The following is a 19,795-nucleotide window of genomic DNA, read 5'->3' on the forward strand; positions in this document are numbered from 1 at the left end:
TATAACAAGCCTTCCAATAAACAACGTGAACAAAAAACAGAGAAAACCCTGGTTGGCTCATACAAAAATAATGCATCAATAAGCAAGTAATTAAGAAGCATTTTACCAGAGATCCTCAAAATAATGGGTGCTGTAAAACTATCTCTTAAGCATTTGCTGCCTGAGCCAGAACCTGCTCTCATGGCAGTCAGACTAAAAGTGTGCAGATTCCATGATTGCACTTCTTAAGATGGAGCTTTAGTGCATTGAATTCTTCATGGCAAAAAAACTAATGGAAAGCCAAAGCACATGCCTTGTTGGGGCAAGCAATGATTCACAGTACAAATGAAAGTAACATCACATCTAGACAGCTGGATGCCAGATACGTGAGATATGTGTAGATGTAGAGCCATCCTACTAAAGCTGCAGAAACAAAGCTGATTTTCTTCCCACAGCCTGATGGTATAGGAGCTCAGACTGCCTCTGCAGGGGGCAGTCACTTCAGTCCAATGTGAAATCATGGTATGGACTAAAGAGAAAAGCTGGAAAATGCACTGCACATGCTGCATAGTGATTTCACATTGATTACGGTGTTGTGTAGAGGGAGTTATCCAATTGCTGAAGTCCCTAAACAACCTCCTGACATTACAACTAATGATAGTCCATTTGTATCCTTCTGTATTTAGAGTTTTCACCACTGCGTTTGAAATTTATGCCTCTTCAACTCCATATAGACAACAAACACACCCCAGGGAAATGAAAGCTAGATCACATGTGGCAAATAAGACACTCTAGGATATATGCCAGGCCCTGTAAAAGAAAAAAAAATCAGCAGATTTAAGCTAACCAAGGAGGTATGAGGGTAAGATTGTTTTGCTAAACCTATTTTTCTGTTTTACTTTTTTGTAAAAATGCAGGTGGGAGTATCTGACAAATATCTGAATTTTTTGTTTTTATTTGGATGTCATACTTAGTTTTGTCCAGATGTGTTTGTCTAACCTTTACTCTAATGTCTTTATGTTTCTTTTAAAGGAATGCATTTTTGAAAGTGTTGGTTTTCTGGGGAATTGTTATAAATATAGATTCCTATTGTGGCGGCGCTCTCTGGGCAGGCGTCTGTCTCTGTCTCTGCAGAAGCCTGGTGGGTGGTTTTGAGATCATCAGTGAGATTCTGTTCACCTGGCCCTGCAAGCTGGTGACTATGTGCCTGTTTCTTCCTCTCCCTGACTTAAATCATGGTTGTGTTGTTTAGTTTGTGTTGTATGCTGAAATTTACGTCAACTGTCATATTGGACAGGAGACAAGACTGGCCTGTAAACAAAAACAAGTAAATGTGGCCGCTCAGTTTTTTGGATAAAATGCATTATAACATTTGAATTTGTCAACCTATTTCAGTGACTCTATTTTTTTATGAAAGAGTTGATGATCAAAGTGTAGTACAAAACATGTTGTGGCACGGTTACTAAGAGTCTATATAGTTAGACTGTCAAAACATGGTTTGTCGAACATGGCATAATTTGGCATAACTTGCCCTAACTTGCCAAAATGTGATATATCTTTATAATCTGAAGGATGAATATGCTATTAATCTCTAGTGTGACTGCCGGAGACTAATGATATTCAAATTATTATTATTATTATTTATTATCTTCTTCTGATTTCTGTGTTCTGTTTGTTTTTTGGCACTTAACTACTTCAGCCTACTTTCAGCCACAAACAACGTTCAAACTTAAAAACATTCAGCTAATTAAGGACGTGTGTGCAAAATGCCTTTTATTATATTTTATACTTTTTTAAATTTTCAGCTTGTTTCAGCAATTTTATCTCATTCAAATGAATAAAGAGAGTCTTAAGCTCCTCTTCAGCTTTGTCCTCTTTCAGCTTCGACTAGCACACTTCAGCCTAGAGAGATCATTTAAACTTTCAGTAAATCACAAGACTTTCAGCTATCAGTCGTGTACTTTTTAATCTTTTAGGATTTTTGAATAATTGCAGCTTTAGTTTGAGGTACTTCTTGGTGAATTTTCAACTTCTCCATTAGTGTGTATTGCAAAATGTTGGCCCAGCTAGAGTGGGTGACATCACACGCACTCTACAGAAATTCTCCTTAAATCACAAATGTGGGCTGTTTAAAAATCGCCTCCCTGCCTTCATTTTATTGAGTATCTTCAAATAAAGTATATTACCGTGTTCGGTCAAGCCTTCTGCTGCTCACAGTTTTTAAATTTTGTTAATAGGACTAATACTTTTTCACATTTTGCGAGTTTATAACCTGTCTTCAGTAAATGTGAGTGACTCTGCAGATTGAAAACTGCGCCATGGGAACAGACACACACACAACCACACACATACAGATGTGAAACATACTTTAAAATAAAGTATTTTTGATACTTTTTAAACTTTTTTAGCATTTAACTGCTAAAATTAGTTTGTGGGTTCTAGCAGGTAGACTAGACTAGGTCCACGTTTGCTGACTTGACATTTGTTAGAATCTCTTCAACTTTCTCCACATTGAGATGTAAATAGTTCTACATACTTTGACCTATTGAGATTTTAACTTTACCATGATGTTTTGAAATGATTATAGTAGTTTTTAAACTCTTCAGGTGTTTGACTGAAACTTTGCCCTCAGTTATTACATTTCTACAGTTTCCAGGATTTTTATGCCACTATTTCATGTTACATCTACTCGAGGCAAAACAGTTAACCTTCAGTTCTACTTATATTGTAGTTTTTGTAATTTTCTTTTACATTTTTATAGTAAACCTTTTATGATATTTTTGCAAAAGCAAAACATTCAGCTATTTTAAAATTGTTCCGTTCCAATTCAACTTTTAGCAAAAGCAAACATTTCAGCAAAAACAGAAAATCCTTTCAGTGCCGAAGCATTCATATTGCATTTTCTTTTAGATATGCTTTTTCTACTAGTTGTTGTTAATATTAATAATATTATTATTTTTGTTTTTGACTTCTTCCATACATTTTTTTTTTTTTACTAAAACTACTTCGGCATACTTTCAGCTGAAACATTGTTCATACTTCAAAACATTAAGCTTATAAAGGACATTATTCCTTGTATACGTCTTTTTAATATCTTTATTAATTTTAAGGTTGTTATACCTTTAAAATGATGACATCTTTTATGATGTCATTGATTAATCACATAATTGCCTTTGAAGCTTATTCCTTTTGTCATCAATATTCTGGAAAGCTTGTACTGATTAGTGGACATGGAGACACTAACAAGTTCCTGGATCATGGCAGCACTGCTTTTGGCGCTGTTCAGCTCAGCTCGGACCCAACGCAAGATTCAAGATTCAAGAGTTTATAGTCATATGCACGTTTATAGTCATATGTACAGACAGAAAGCATGTTTCCCTGCACAATGAAATTCTTACTTTGCCGTCCACACTAAATGTCATACAGTAAGTAAAACAAAAATAGGAAAAATGGAAATAAAATAAAATACAAATAAAATAAAAAAATAAGAGCAATAAGGCAATAAAGGTGAGGTAGTGCAGTATAAAGGTGAGGTAGTGCAGTACTTGGTGAAGTACTTGTTGGCAATACCTACAGCTGGAAAAAGGGAGACGGAGACTGGGATAAGTTGGAAAAGGACCTGAACATCATAAATGATGATGAAATGCAAAGTGTTAAGACTTTCAGCTGCCGAATGAAGAACCCAGTGAGTGAAAAAGCGTACCCGTCCTGAACCCGCTCTTCCAAGAGAAAAAGTCAGATCCCTTAAGAGGGTTGATTGTGGGTGGGATTTTCCTTAGTCTCCTCTTTGTGATTCTCGTTGTACTTGTGGTTTGGAAATCACATTCCATCATTCAATTGTTGTCTGGAAGGACAGTAGAGATCTTCCTACAGAGCAACGTCCTCAGGATGGAAATTCCAATGAAACAGTAGCACTCAATTCGGCAGAGGATAACAACACTGCCCAGTCTGGATAAAGCTGGATGTCTCTCCCATGAAAACAGGATCAAATCTGGACTGGTGTGTCATTGTCCTCACAGGCTAAATGCTCCGCATATGCTCATGAAACATTTTAGCTCTATACATCACTGACTGTTACCTGCAGCAGGAGAAGTTTACTCCCTAAAAAAGTGTAATTTTATTATTGACAATAATAATATTGTTGTTAATATTTAAGGAAATTATTATGACATAGTATTGTTAAATTATTAACGTTGTTTTAACGTTGCCAAAGTTTCAGGTCAAGTAAAGGCAAATGTCAGCTCAGCGTAAGACTTTTGGCTTCAAGTTCATACGAAGAAGTTGTATCAGTCAGCAGCTATTCCTCACATCTTTAGGCTGAGACTTTTCACTTTAATAATAAATGACAGGAAGACTCTGACGGCCAGAGTGTTGGCAAGTGTGTTGGGCAGAGGGGTGTTTGCAGTATAAGGATAAATAGGTGATGGTGCATTTTTCAAATCTTATGGACAGGGCATGATGTGTGAGAGATCACATCCATACAACTCCTCAGAAATTCCAGTACATTACAAGTTCTTAGCTCTGTTGTTTTGATTGTTTAAAATATCCTAAACTTTATTATTATTATTATTATTATTATTATTATTATTATTATTATTATGACTTCCATGTTATTTGGCGCCTAACTACTTCAGCATACTTTCACCTCAAAAACGTTTTTTTAATATCTTGTACTATCTATGTATCTAGTACTTTGTAAGATTTTTATACTTTCATAAATTATTGCTTTGAAAGAGCAGCCGTGAAGTAGCACCATACAGCATGAAAACCAAAGATAAATCCTACTGCCTTTTGTGATCCCTGAATTTTCTTCTCGCACCACCAAGTTGACATGATGGTGTTGGGTGAACAGTTTCATGGGTTAACATGATGGCTCGGCAATTCAATCCCCAGCTCGTCCTGCCCGCATGTCAAAGTGACCTTGAGCAAGACACCGAGCCCTAGGTTGGTCAGGCCAGAGCTTTACAGGCTAGCTGCCATCATTGGTGTGTAAGGGAATGAATAAATGAATGAATGACTGAATGAATGAGAAGCAACTTTAAAGCACTTGGTTAAGTAGCAGACTATGGTAATCAAAAACGTATTAGCATTTTACTCAAAGCAATAAAGACTCAGGAAAACTCTTCATGTGGTTAAACTCACAATATCACATCTTAACTCCAATCTTATGGATATCCAAGACTTGATGCCCACTTTATTTAGAACTAACTTTTTTAGAAAGCTGCATGTTTTGGACTTTGCTGTGGGTTAGACAAATCAGACTCTCTGCTCTTGTGACATGATCCTACTTATTTTTGTGCATTATAATGCGACAGCTCACACAGACTCACAGAATGTATTTTAAGCCATGTTTGTTCCCCTTGTGTCTAGGTCAAGAAGCAAGTTAGGTTTGTAATTTAGCCAGCAACTGTAGTTTAAACAATAAAAATCAAATTCAGGGTGAAAATGGCATAAAAATTAATACATTTATCGGGTTGGACATTTTTTTCTATTTTGTGGTTTAATGTAACAATGTGGCTAAATGGCTGTGAGAGAGGATACCCAACTGCACCAAATCAGACTTTTCCATTAATTGTCTTTTTAAATTCTTTGTTAAGCTTGACATCGGATTCAGTATCTATTAAATTGTTTAATAAGTGCATCTGTCAAGACTCTTAAGTACAGCAGCTAAAGCCAAATCACAGTTAACCATTTCTAATCCTCAAACTATGGCCAAATAAATTCTGCATCTTCCCTTCAGCTTTAGCACTGCAGTATGAAAGTTAATAACCGGAAAGTCATTGCAGGAATTCAATGATATGTTTGTGGTGATAAGGGCCTATTAAGATTGGTGTGAGAGGGTAAATGAGGTCACGGGAAATAAGCTGCTTTGTGGCTATGCACTGGGCTGAGGAGAAGGAGCTGTGTCACTGAGGTGACAGTGTGTGGACAAGATAATGAAAACTTCAATAATAATAACTAAGAGAGGAAGGGAAGAACAATAAGTCTGTAATCTCTTGTCCTAAGATGTGATAACCCATTACCCACATAAAGATAACATCTGGTCCCCGCACTCCTCGGTGGCATAAGATAGCAGACCATTTTACATTTCACTTTCTTATGCTGCTCTAATCCCTCGGCCCAGGCACTGAGATCCAATACAGTAATCATCTGCACAGCAGCATATAAACAAACTCTTAATCTTCTCGAGTCGAAAACTTCAGAAAATTAACCAGGCTCATTTTGTCTGAGCATGCACAGCTGTTTCCCATACAGCCTTGAAATGACCTGAATTTACCTGTGAACAAAGTCTGTGTTCCATGGCTTTTAGTATTCACATTCATATTTGTCCATAAAATGCAACCATTACACATAACGACCTGATGTCATATGCAATTACTGCATCCATCTTAAAAACTAATCTTGAGACTGAATTTCCACCATGACATCGTGTGTTCCCTTAGCTCTTTGAAATGGTAAAAGAAACTGTGTCATCTGCACGCTTTGAAATAAATCTATTCTCTCTGTGTCTCGCTTCCAAAATCAAGCAATGACAGCTTTAAGAGATAAGAGAATTTGAAGAGTCCATTCAGTATTGTCAGACACACACAAAAAAACATAAACATACTTTTTCTTTTATACATCCCAAGTCTTAATGCATCTGTCCACCTGCCTGCTTAATTTCTATAATACCTTCACCAAAAAAACTGCCCCTGAAAAAACATTTTGAGCAACATTGTAGTTAAATTCAGAAAAATACTGGCAACAAGAAAATGCAAGCAAGAAAAACTATTTTAATGGTGAAAAACGCTGAAAATACATCTTTTTCCCCATATTGAAAGCTTTTGTTTGTTGAAGATAACCAAGTCTGCAGAAAATAAATCAAAAAGATGACTGTTAGCCTTGATGGGAACAGAACACAGCCTCTAGCTTGAGAGGCAACAACTTTGCAACTTCACTGTGCAACGTGTGGGTGTCTCCATGTATTAATGTGCAAATTTACAATATCACACTGATTAAAAATTAATTTCAGTTCAGCTGCGTAGAATTAACAGTATGATTTAATGAATGCATTAGGATCCACGCTTGACCTAGCCTGCAGCTCTAGATATTCTCTTTTCATATCTGGGTCAAACATCTCATCGAGAAAGTTGGGTTATGTAAAAGAAAGAGCTGTGATTTTTTTTTTCCTCAGGTACCTTACCTTGCAGTTTCCTGTGATAGTTGTATCACAGTGTGGTGTATTACTGTATATTTTTGTCCAAAGTTGTACAAAGCTTACTGTATATAATCAACATCATTATTTTTACTATGGTTATATGTGTATAGGTGTAAAAGGGAATTATGGACTAAATTGTAGGAGGCCCTGGGAAAAGTTTAGCTTTGACCCTCCAAATGCCAGGATGCATTGCTGTATTGCAAGTTGTTCTATTTAAGTATCCATCAGGTCTGTATCCATGGTTTCCTCTAATTTTGTTTATATTGTGTAATGAAAGGTTAGTAAGATTAAGAAGCCTATGTATAACTGTACTGATGATGTAATTAATGACATCATATAGCTGCCTTTTGAAATTTGCCTTTTAAGTTTGTTTAACCAGTTGTCAAGGCAACAATGTCAATAGAACGTTGGTTATGAAAGTGTGTTCAGCTCAGCCTTTGGAAAGAATAGAAACATCTATAGGAACTACAAGGTACAGGTATTAGAGAATTAAGTTCAGCTGACAGAAAGAACAGACTACAAGGTAGTGGGGAAACTCAACAAGGTAGAAGTGAAATTTTCAGTGTGTAGCTGTGGCGGCACATGGTTTCTTACCTTGTTCAGTGGAACTGATTTGGGGAACGTGTTTTGTGAAATTACTATTCGGAAACGTATAGTGTAGAATTACTCTCTTAGCGGCTCAGTTGAGGAATGTGGAATTCAATAAATGTTCAGTGTCCATCACACAACTATCTCTGGAGTGGATAATTGTTGGACCACTGGATACGAGTAAGATCGCCTCTACAATGTGACCTGGAATAGCTGCCCTGGGTCCCCCCTGGTCACTTTAATATTTTGTCATTCTTATACAGATTAATTCTAGAGTAGCCATCAAAGCATAGCATTAAAGATATACTGTTTCCTGCTTCTGATGTTAGACTTAGTGTTGTTATCAGCACCAAAGAGAGGGACCACTTGGAACTTGTTCCAAATCCTGTAAAGCTCGGTAGGTCATTATTGCGGGATGTTATGCATCCCAATTTTCTTTAGTTTAGGCCCAATTTATAAACATGTATGGTTTGGTTTAGTGCATAGACAAGATGGTTAAGATTAGAAAAAGATCATGGTGATCTGACACTGACTAAAGCCACAACACTGAGTGACACTTGGGACGTAAACTGGTGTCTCTTGTTTCAAAGTCAGGTGTTTTGTCACACACCTCTCCATCATGATCATCTCCTTACAAACATTTTGTGAATTTTGAAACTACCACACTTGCGCCTGTATTCACGACAGCAACTAGTTGCAAATTTACCACACATCTTACTTATAATAACTGCCAATAAATAATAGGTGATCTACAAATAATGAGTGATTGAGTTCACATTGATTGGTTTAAATGAGCTATACACAGGGCTTCAAGATAAATGATGTTGATTAAATAAAGGATGTATTAAGCAGAAAGCTATTATCATGAATAGTACAGTATTTGAGGCATATGCCACACTTGTCCAGTTAGGTTGCCAGAGAACAGGAAGTCAGTCTGCCCAGGAAAGAAATAGCTCCAAAACAAATACTTCCATAAAACCACAATTTATTTGAAAAGACAGATATTTGTACTGTTAGAGTATTAAGATGTACTATGTTTCCTATACTTCCAGTAATTATGCTTAGCAACTGCTTTCAGGCAAATATGAGTGGATTTCCAGAAACGTTAAACTTTCCCTTTATTACGGCTGACTTAAATACTGAATATACCAAAGGACACAACAACAGGGTATAGTTTTTATACATTTACGTTTATGGAAATGGAATGAATAAATGAAAGCATGAGATCATATACTTAGTACCAAAAAAGGGTTCTCCAGCAGAAGAGAGGTACAGAGAGTGCATTTATTAATCAGCTGATGAGGCTGCTTGTCACACATCTTACGAATCAGCTGATCATCCCAAAAGGAAGGAAACAATAAAGTAAAACACTATGTAATATCTCCATAAAGAGGACACCTAAAAGGTGGCATTATTCATAAAGAAGAGACAATGCATTCTCACAACATTTTCCTGAATATTCTCAGGGTAAATGTTGACAATGTTGGCAACGTCTGGTTGCTGTTATACATTATGCGTTGTGGTCGGTGTAAATAACACCAGGCTGCCAAGAGGAACTTAAAAACACATCAAAATGTTGAAGTGCCCATAAGAAAGGGTTTTCTTCTCAGTCATGCTATAGTTCTTCTGGGCTTGTAAAATTGTTATAAAAAATTTGCAGACAGGATGGTCAATGCCAGAGTCTTCTTGAATCAGCTCCTGCACCCGTACTACTTGCATCCATCTCAATATTGAATGAAGCATCAAACTCTGGGCCAGCAAAAACTGGCATAGCACAGCTTTCACAGCTTGGAATGCCTGCTCAAAACTGGAGTCCTATTTCAAAGCTTTGGCAAAACCTGGTAAGGTCAGTGTTTGGAGAAACAGTGGTGGCAAAATGCTCTATAGCAGTAAGCAGCTAACCCGATGAACCGACAAAGCTGACATTTTGTTGGGAACTAGATAATCAATGATAGCAATGATAGCACTGACTTTCAAAACTGCAAGAGGGCAAACCTGTCTTTGATTTACCTCTTTACCAAGATAGGTGACGGTGACTTTTTTAAACTTGCACTTACTTACACAAAGTCAGTGAGTCCCTTTTAAAACACTGAAACATGTTTAATGTTGTTGATGTGACTCTCCTATTCATATAAATACACTATGACATCATCAAAATATGCTTCACAGTTAGCCACATCAGACAACACTACACATCAGATGCTGAAAATTCACCAAACAGCCAACAGCCATGACACTATTAGAGAAGGTTGTCTGGTGTAACAAATGAGGTCAAGTCAAAAGTCAAAACAAGCAGGATACACACTGGAGCCAAAATAATTGTATAATTACATTCAGACACCAGGGGGACCATTTCACCAGCATGGTCATTGCCTGAAATGAGATTGACCCTCTCTACAGGAATGGAGGGGTTCAGCCCCACAGACGCAAATCCTGTGACCAAACCACACTTCAGGGACCCAGTGTGTAGTGGGTTTTTAAGAAAAGAAATTTCACATCTTCATTTCAAAGCATCAGCACCAAGAAAAGTCTGCAAAACTCCTTGCAGAAGACCAGTGTCTGTTGCCCATTGCAATATAGGACCAGGTATTTGGAGGGTTGGCTACAAAACGATCTGATAAATAGTTTAAAAAATAAAGATTTTCATTTCCCTTTTTTTGTTTATCAGAGGTAGGGACTTTTGGAAGTAGGGGTAGTAGAACCGCCACTAGAGGACTGGCTTAAAAAGCGAGAACCCAGAGGAATGGGGTTTTTTTTAGCATCTTAGTGGAACATAGAAAAACTGACATATGGGCCAAAACATACTCAGCCAACACAGCAGCTTCCCCAGACTTTTTTTTGCTCTTTGCTCGTTCAAATAAATGGAAACTACCTCTGGAGCATAATTTTTTAATTCTTCCGGAGATGAACCAGCTGCCGGAGTTGTACAATACTGTGTACGATTCTGTGTTTTACACTAACAATCAAACAGAATTTCTTTCTCTTGAGCAAACTTTACACAGGTTTCCTTCACTCCCTTAATGAAGCCACAAAAGCGCTGCTGATAGACATCTGGCACCATCTCATAAGCGTGGAAAATAGCAGCTTCAACAGTCTTCATCTCTAAAGCCAGTGATGAATATGCGTCCTAAGCTTTGCAAACTAAAACACACTGCAGAAGAAAAGTTCAGCAGTTCTTTGACCACTGCAAAGTGCCACATACTCTTTCTCAATAAAAGGACGGACCTAATTTATATATCCCATTCTCAGTGTCTTACCAATACCAATGCCATTCTGAACTACTAGGGGAAACTTTACTGAGAGCCATTTCAGCTTTAGCTCAGTTACTTTCAATTCTGTCTCATGCACAAGATTCAGCCTTTCACAGTCTATCTTATGTTGCCATAACAACTCTCTTTTCTTTGCCTCAATTGCTACTTCATATTCCTCAACTGCAGCTTTAATTCGAGCTCTCTCTCAATTCTTCATTTTGAACTTTACTCAGATCCTGCCCCTTTTCTAACAATGCACCCTGCTGTTTCAGCTCTCCACCCTCAAACAAGACATCAGTCTGTTTATTTGGCAAGTTATTATCTTCACCAAACTTTTTCGCAGATATTCCTTTCTTAAATTTTCCTGAACATCAATTCCACACTGGTCCAATAAAACATGAAGATCCTTCCTAATACAGTTTTAAGAGCTCCTGAGCCTCAGGGTTTTGAACAAACCTGTCAAAGTCATGCAACATGATGACAACACAAAACTAATGCTACCTACATTAACACCAGAGTACCAAACAATTCAGCACATTACTGAGCAAATCTGCCAATAAACCCACAATGTGGTCCACAAATGAAAGATTTATAATTACAAAAGCTGGCCAATAGTATCAATACATCACAGCTAATAAATCCAAACACTCAGTACAAAATAACCCTTACAATACCACTCAGTACACAGGCCTCAACAGCAGAGCTTCATGGCCACAAACATTTACATTTACATTTACATTTAGTCATTTAGCAGACACTTTTATCCAAAGCGACTTACAAGTGAGGTACAAGGCAAGCAAAAAATCTAAGTCAAGGAGAAAACATCAAAGCAAGGTCCTATCAGAAAAGTGTTCACAGTTCACGAGATACAAGTGCAAGAGAGCAGAAAGGTTTTTTTTTTTTTTTTGTTTTTTTTTATATTAAAGATTTAAGTGCATAGGAAGATGCGGAAGAGTTCAGTTTTCAGCAGTTTTTTGAATATTGGGAGAGAATCAGCTGAGCGTGCAGCGTTTGGTAGCTCGTTCCACCATCGTGGGATCATTGCACTGAACAGTTTTGCTTGGTGTCTTCTATGCGGTGCTGGGACCACCAGACGTCGTTCTTTGGCAGACCGCAGCGGGCGAGAAGGATTGTAGACTTGAATGAGTGAGTTGAGGTAAGCGGGAGCTGTCGAGTTAACAACCCTGTAAGCAAGAGACAGAGCTTTGAACCTGATGCGAGCAGCAACAGGAAGCCAGTGTAGAGATCTGAAAAGTGGTGTGACATGGGTCTTTTTTGGCTGATTAAAAATTAGGCGAGCTGCCGCATTTTGGATCATCTGCAAGGGTTTGATTGTGGATATCGGTAACCCCATCAACAACGCGTTGCAGTAATCAAGACGGGATGTGACCAGCGCCTGTACAATGAGTTGGGTTGTATATTCCGTGATGTAGGGTCTGATCTTCCTGATGTTGTAAAGAGCAAATCTGCAGGCCCTAGAGACTGAGGAGATGTGGTCCTTAAAGCTCAGTTGGTCGTCGATGATGACCCCCAGATTTTTGGCCGAATTAGTGGGGACAATCACTGTAGATCCAATGTTGATGCTGATGTTGTGTTGCATCAAAGGTCTGGCTGGGAAGACAAGGACTTCAGTTTTAGAGAGGTTGAGTTGAAGGTGTCTCTCACTCATCCAGGCTGAGATGTCTGAGAGACAGGCAGAAATACGCGATGAGACAGTGGAGTCGTCCGGTGGAAAGGACAGGAAGAGCTGTGTGTCATCAGCGTAGCAGTGATAAGAAAGACCATGTGAGTGAATGATGGCACCTAGGGATGAAGTATAGATAGAAAAGAGGAGAGGACCAAGAACTGAGCCCTGCGGCACACCGGTAGAGAGGCTATGAGAGTTAGAAAGATGCCCCCTCCAGGATACCTTGAAGCTTCGTCCTGATAGGTAAGAACAAAGCCAGTCTAGAGCTGATCCAGAGATGCCCAAGTCAGAGAGTGTGGACAAGAGTATCTGATGGTTCACAGTGTCAAAGGCTGATGATAGATCAAGTAGAATTAAGACAGATGATTGACCTGTGGCTTTTGCAGCTCGAAGATATTCCACAACAGTCAGGAGTGCCGTTTCCGTGGAATGACCCCTCTTGAAGCCAGACTGGTTGACATCGAGGAGGTTATTCTTGGAAAGGAAGTCTGAGAGTTGGTTGAAGACAGCTCGTTCCATAGTCTTGGCCAGAAAAGGAAGGAGGGAGACATGTCTGTAGCTCTCCACTACAGAGGGATCAAGAGAAGGCTTCTTGAGCAGTGGGGTAATCAAGGCCTGCTTGAAAGAGGTTGGAAAAGTCCCTGTTTTGAGAGATGTGTTGATGACTTGTGTAATAGCTGGCATGAGTGCAGGTGCAACTGCTTGAAGAAGAGTGGAAGGGATTGGATCCAGAGTGCAGGTGGTCGGATGATTAGAGAGGAGGAGGGTGGATACGTCATCCTCAGTCAGAATTGCAAATGATGAGAGCAGTGCAGTGTTGGAAGAGGTTAGATGGATGTCATCATCTGGAGGAGAGAACTGTGAGCTGATAGCTGCCACCTTGTTGGTAAAAAAGTTGGCAAAGTTGTCAGCAGTGAGAGAGGTAGATGGCGGTGGTGAAGGTGGGTAGATGAGTGATTTAAAAGTGGAGAACAGCTTTCTGGTGTCCGTGGTGTTGCTGAGCTTCTCCTGGTAGTAGTTGATCTTTGCCCTGGTGACACTGTGAGAAAAAGGTCCAAGGAGATTCTGATACTCAGCAAGGGCAGATGGAGTCTTGGATTTGCGCCACTTCCTCTCAGCACTCCTGAGCGTGGTGCGTTGTTTACGGATCCCATCAGTGAGCCACGGATTAGAAGGTGAGAGACGGGCGGGTCTCGAAGACATAGGACAGAGACAATCCAGACATGATGAAAGTGTATTGCAAAGACTGTCTGTGGCTGCATCTGCATTGCAGATGGAGAGGTCCTGTGTTGGGGGCAGAGTTGCGGAGACCAGCGAGGAGAATCGATCCGGGTTGAGAGACCTGAGGTTGCGCCGGAATGTTACAAGTGTAGGAGGAGATTGCGAAGGTCTCGGGATAAGGACTGTGAGTTGAATGAAGAAATGATCCGATACATGCAGAGGAGTGACCAAGATGTTGTCTGTGATGCAGTTCCGGGTGAGGATGAGGTCGAGGTTGTTGCCAGCTTTGTGGGTCGGAGGAGTGGAGACCAGACTCAGGTCAAATGTGTTTACAAGAGCAAACACATCAGCCGCCTTTGGTTTCTGTGGGTGAATGTTCAGGTCTCCCATGACGAAGAGAGGAGTGCCATCTTCTGGGAAGTGGGACAGCAACATGTCCAGTTCATCGCAGAAGTTACCCAGCTGGCCCGGTGGTCGATATATCACAATCACCATGACTGCAATCGGAGCTGTAATCCTAACGGCATGATATTCCAGAGAAGACAGATTGCTGAGTGGTGCTGTCGAGGAAAACTTCCAGGTGTCATTGATGAGGAGTCCAGTCCCACCCCCCCGGCCTGATGAGCGAGGAGTGTGAGAGAATGAAAAATTGGTGGAGAGTGCAGCTGGGGTGGCTGTGTTCTGTGGCATGATCCAGGTTTCTGTAAGTGCAAGCAGGTGAACAGCTGAGTGTGTAGCAAAGGCTGGAATGAAGTCGGCCTTGTTCACTGCAGACTGGCAGTTCCACAGGGCAAGAGAAAAAGAGGCTGGTGGCAAAGTGGTCTGGGTGAGAGTGCGCAGGTGAGAAACATGTCGTCCCCTAGTAGGGCGCCATGTCCTACGTCTACGAAGGAGAACAGGGATCTGCTAAAAACACATAGTAAAACAAAGAAAAGGCTTTTCGCAGTAGAAAGGGTTAATGTAGAGAAATAGAAGTAGAAGTTTGAAATAAACTACCTAGTGACCTCAGCAAAAGTGAACACAAATTACATTGGAACTCGTAAAACACTGGCATTATTCTAATGCACAGGAGTACATTGGTACTACTCCTAAGACTGGCTTTCACAAGCCTTTCTCCTAATCTAAAAAAATTCCAGTTCCCAACTACCTGAAAAACTTGATTCCCAGCGTGCATATTTTCAAATTATAGAATTTTATTCTTGAGTTGGAAACACTGTTTGTGATCTAGTTTTTATAGTCTAAATGTTTTTCAAGTATTTTTCTCTTTCAGTACATCTGTGAAGTAAGTTTCTTAATTATAAACTTTTACTAAGTATTTAGTGTCAGGTATGCTGACTAGTGTGATAACAAACTGTAACATGCTATCACCTTCCTCTCATCTCCCACTCGGTCCTCACACCTCCGCACATCAGACTAATAAACTGATTTTGTGCATTAATGGGTCCGAGTATTTTATATATATGGTGATTATAGAGTTTGTGAAAGCTTAAAGTAAGTAATGACCAAAGTGATCAGTAATTAAAGACATCTATTGAACAAGACTACAAATGTTTTCTAATGTATTGTGCATAAATGGGGGCATTTTAAAGGCACAGTTGCACTTTGTAAAAAAAGTCTGTTTATGTGGTCACCTTTTGAGGTTTCTACTTTGACAGCTATATATGTCACATATTACAGGTTTGTGTAATATGGGAGTCCATAAGCATTAGTTAAAAATGTACTGCTTTTATGTTATGAATTTAATGTTGGTATACAGGTCACACACCCAACCACAGCTTGAATTGACAGCATTTAGTTCTGACAAGGGTAAATAAAAAAAGCTCCTGACATTTAATGCACACAGACAAGAAAGTCAGTCAAAGTCAGTGCTGTTTTTCTGTTTTGGCCCTTAGGGCAGTGTTTGCAAAGTGGTCCCTTTCCTGTTCCTGTTCTGTTCTGTCGGTAAGATCAGATATGTCAGTTTCCCGTTCTGCTGTAAATGTCCATAGGCAGAATAGTGAGGGGAATCTGTGACAAGCTCTGGACAAAGGTGAGGTCACAGCAAAGCCTGTTGACATACAAGATGTGCTGCATGTGTCCTGTGGCAGTCTGAAGGGTACCATAAAGCAAGGACAAGCAATATAATGGCTAGTATATCTGGCACTAAGTTCCAGCAGTGGCACTTTCACTTCATAACTGGCAGCTTGGATAAATGCATCATATCTACAGTACAGTGTGGGAGTTATTAGAAAAACAGAAACAGCCCACACTGACAGCATCTCAACAGCAATTATTAAAATGTGTGTTACCGATTATTTTAAAACCATATCTGATACTTCTGAAAAGAACAATCACTCATAAACCTGCCAAAGCCTTTTTCAAAACAAAATAAGTACAGAGAGGAAAACGGATCAAAAACATAACTTATCTGCTTATTTTGAAAAGTATTGTACCGCAAGGATCTGCTATAGCCTCTTTTATAGGCAGCACCACAACTTGACATTTCCATCAGGACTGAAATCATTGGGTATTTTCTGCCTTCAGAGAATGTGCAGACGAATGTGGTTTGCTTAGCTTTTTTATTTTTCATGGGTGCAAAAAGGTTTCAGCTTTTTTGTCAGAAGATGAAAATTTTCATCGAACACTGCAGAGATGCAGCTTGGACCACTGGCAGTGGTACCTCTGCCTGGGTCTCGCTCCAAAATGTTTGTAGATGGGAATACAGTGAGGGTTTACTCTAAAATTTTTGCAAGAGAAGATGGTAAGAATGATGTTACTACTTCAAGTGGCAAACGCTAAAAAACAAATGACTGACTACGGGTCAAAATTAAAACCTCTGAGACAAACGAATATTCAATTTTGCTGAGTGATTGGTTATTCCAGTTGAATGCAGAAAATCTGTAATCACAGAAAATATTTCATCTTGGGAAGTCTTGACCATTCATGACGTGATAAACACAAAGGACCAGCAGACCGAACTTTCTGGCATACCCTCTGATGGCAGCCCCCCAATTCAAAGCTGACATTTCAGTACAAAGACATGTTAGGTGACTTAAAGGAAGTCTTTGATGGACAGATACCTTTTATGAATTTCATGTTGTAAACCAGCCCGAAGTTTGGGTTGCACCATTGGAGTGGAGTTCAAAGATTTGGGGAAGAGCAAGGCTGCCATTTTAAATATCTGATTAATAGTGGAGAAAACATGTACTTTATAACTCCAAAGTGAAAAATAATCATCTAGGCTTAGAAGGGTGCGTTAGGAAGCATAGCAGGGTGTTTCCCCATGAGCCTCTCTTTACTCGAGGAAATCTAAATGCAAAATGATCCCTTTGAACAAAGGTTCCTATCTGAATGCATTGGGGAGAGGGAAGAAAAGCAGGCTACAGTAGCTGGCAGGTGCATTTCCTGCTTTGAATTACTGTAAACAGGAATTTTAATGGCAGCAAAAAGATTCACCTAACATTGGCTCGTGTCCAGAATTGTCTTTTGTAATGCTACCTGGCTCTGAAGAGAGACCTGGTCGGTCCTTCAAGGAGATGCTCTAGGTCCTTCAGAGCCTTGAAAGGCTTTTGTCTTGTCCGTTTGTCTCTGTTCTCTGGGGCTGACATTCATGCAAACGATTTCATAGCTCCATCTCTCTTGTCTTTCTCGGCCTCATTGTCCAGAGTGGAAACACAATGAGTGTCAGGGGAATCTGTTTGAACATTCTTCAAAGCTCAGTGGAGCTGCGCTGAATGGATGAGAATTATGAATGTGCTTTATGCAGAGTTCATGTACTGGGAGATCAAGATGAGATTCAAAGCTGGTGCATGATGTCTCGTCTGGTTTGCACACTGTACGATTTCATCAACTCATTCCATCACTTACACATCTCCCTTGGTTGTGGCTTCTTTTCTCCTCCCTGACTATTCTTTTTTCTCTGTGTTTTTTCTGTATACTGTCATTAGTGCAAAGGTGTAGATGTCTGACAAAAAAATATATGAGGGGGGATTTTATTTGGCTCAAACTGTGTGAGGAGCGTTTCAATCAAGCAGCAAAAAGCAGTGTTGTTTAGATTGAACTGAGATGTCTTTATCATTTATGCGCAAATACATTTTAATTATAACAGGTTTTTTCCAATACTTTCTCCGTAACATGAAATCAAATCTCTTTTTCTTTCATGACCGAAATTTAGGTTACGGGAGGCATTTCTCAGCTAGAAGTAGAGGGATATTTCGATATAGGAAAGTTAAGTTCAATAGCCTTTATGTACATGTTCTACTCAAACTAGAACCGAAAGAAGCAAGTTCAAAATCAGTGAAGGTGTCCTTTAACTTTCTGATGGAATTTCAGTCTTTAATTTTGCATGATTAGTCAACAGAAATGATGAAACATCTGTCAGTGCGTGCATTAAATTTGCAATATATATTATAAATATTTTATTAATTTGTTATTAATTATGTATCAAATGTAAATATGCATTAAAGTGCATGTTTGGTTTTGCTGGCATCATAAAAATTGGTGTTAAAAGTAGATTACCTTTTTTCTTGACGTTTACAGTTGTCAGCCAGAAACCTTTTGTGATTACAGACATGCTTCATGTTCTTCAATTTCATTCCCAAACAGTGTGTTACTCTAATTTATTTTGTCATTATTTAATCTGTAACACAGCCCAAACAAAGAAATAATGATAATACCTGAGATTAATCAAAGTGCAGGAAATTGTACATCAAATGTGCTGTAGTGTAGGGTTATAATCCATGGGATATAATATCCTTAATTTGCCAGGCTTGCACAACCTTAATTAGATCAGCAGCTTATCTGCAGCCCTCAGTGTTTTCAAGTGTGATTGGTAGTGAGAGGTGTACAGAAAGCTTATGAAAGAGATGTGCCTCAGATTGATCTGCTGTACGGTATCAGGGCATGTGGCAATCTTTCCAGGCGATTACAAATAGACAGATCCTTAAATTGTCTGACTGCTCACTGGAGACCAATCAATCTGAGCTGAAACTGGAGCGGGCTAAAATATGTGTGTGTGAAATGAGAAACACAACAGTAAAGATGTGCACAGTTTCCCTGATGAATGGGACCCCCTTTCAACTCATGTTAAATGGGTTGGCTGTGATCGACTAAAAACGTTACCCTTTTCTTTCACTGCCTCACTAGAGACGCGCTCACTCCACCGGCATCTGTTTTGTGAGCCACTTCAGTGAACGCTGACAGAGACAGCAACCTCAATGAGAAGAACAGGGAAATCTGCATGTTTATGTGTTGAATTCAAGTCAAAACTAAACAAATCTCCATTTAAATATGCATGGATGAAATTCAAGTTGAAAAATGAAAACATCTCCATCTGTCTCTTTTAATCTTGTCCAGTTAACATCTTTATCGTCACCAACTATGAAGTGAATAGGAAAGCAGATGTTTTCTCTGCCTCTGGAGGCACATACTTTGTGTCCTGCAGGCATCGTGCAACTCCCACACAAAATATTCATTTTCATCTGCAACACAGTGCAGCTAAGCTCCTCTGAGGTCAGCATATGGCAGCACATAATTTTTTCTGTGCCTCGCAACTTCTCATTAATGTTGCAGCATATAGGAACCAAAAGTGATTGACAGAGACAATATGTTCTCTCTGGTAGAACAATGACCACATTGGCAGATTTGTCATATGTGTTGTAAGAAATGTTTAATGGTAAAACATTTCTTGGCAAGAACATGGATGGCTGCAATCTTTAGGTCCTGCGCTGTGATTCAGATAAATGCCGTTTTTAGCTGGTAAACAAAGGCCTACTGTTCATTAAGAATGTCTGACTTTGATTGTGTGGAGGTGGTACGCAAACAATATCACAAGCCGGAAAACAATAGCTCACACCTAAAAATAAAGATCTGGCTAGAATCCGTATTTCCACG

This window comes from Channa argus, chromosome 1 (assembly GCF_033026475.1).
Source record: "Channa argus isolate prfri chromosome 1, Channa argus male v1.0, whole genome shotgun sequence".
In the NCBI taxonomy this organism is placed as follows: Eukaryota; Metazoa; Chordata; class Actinopteri; order Anabantiformes; family Channidae; genus Channa; species Channa argus.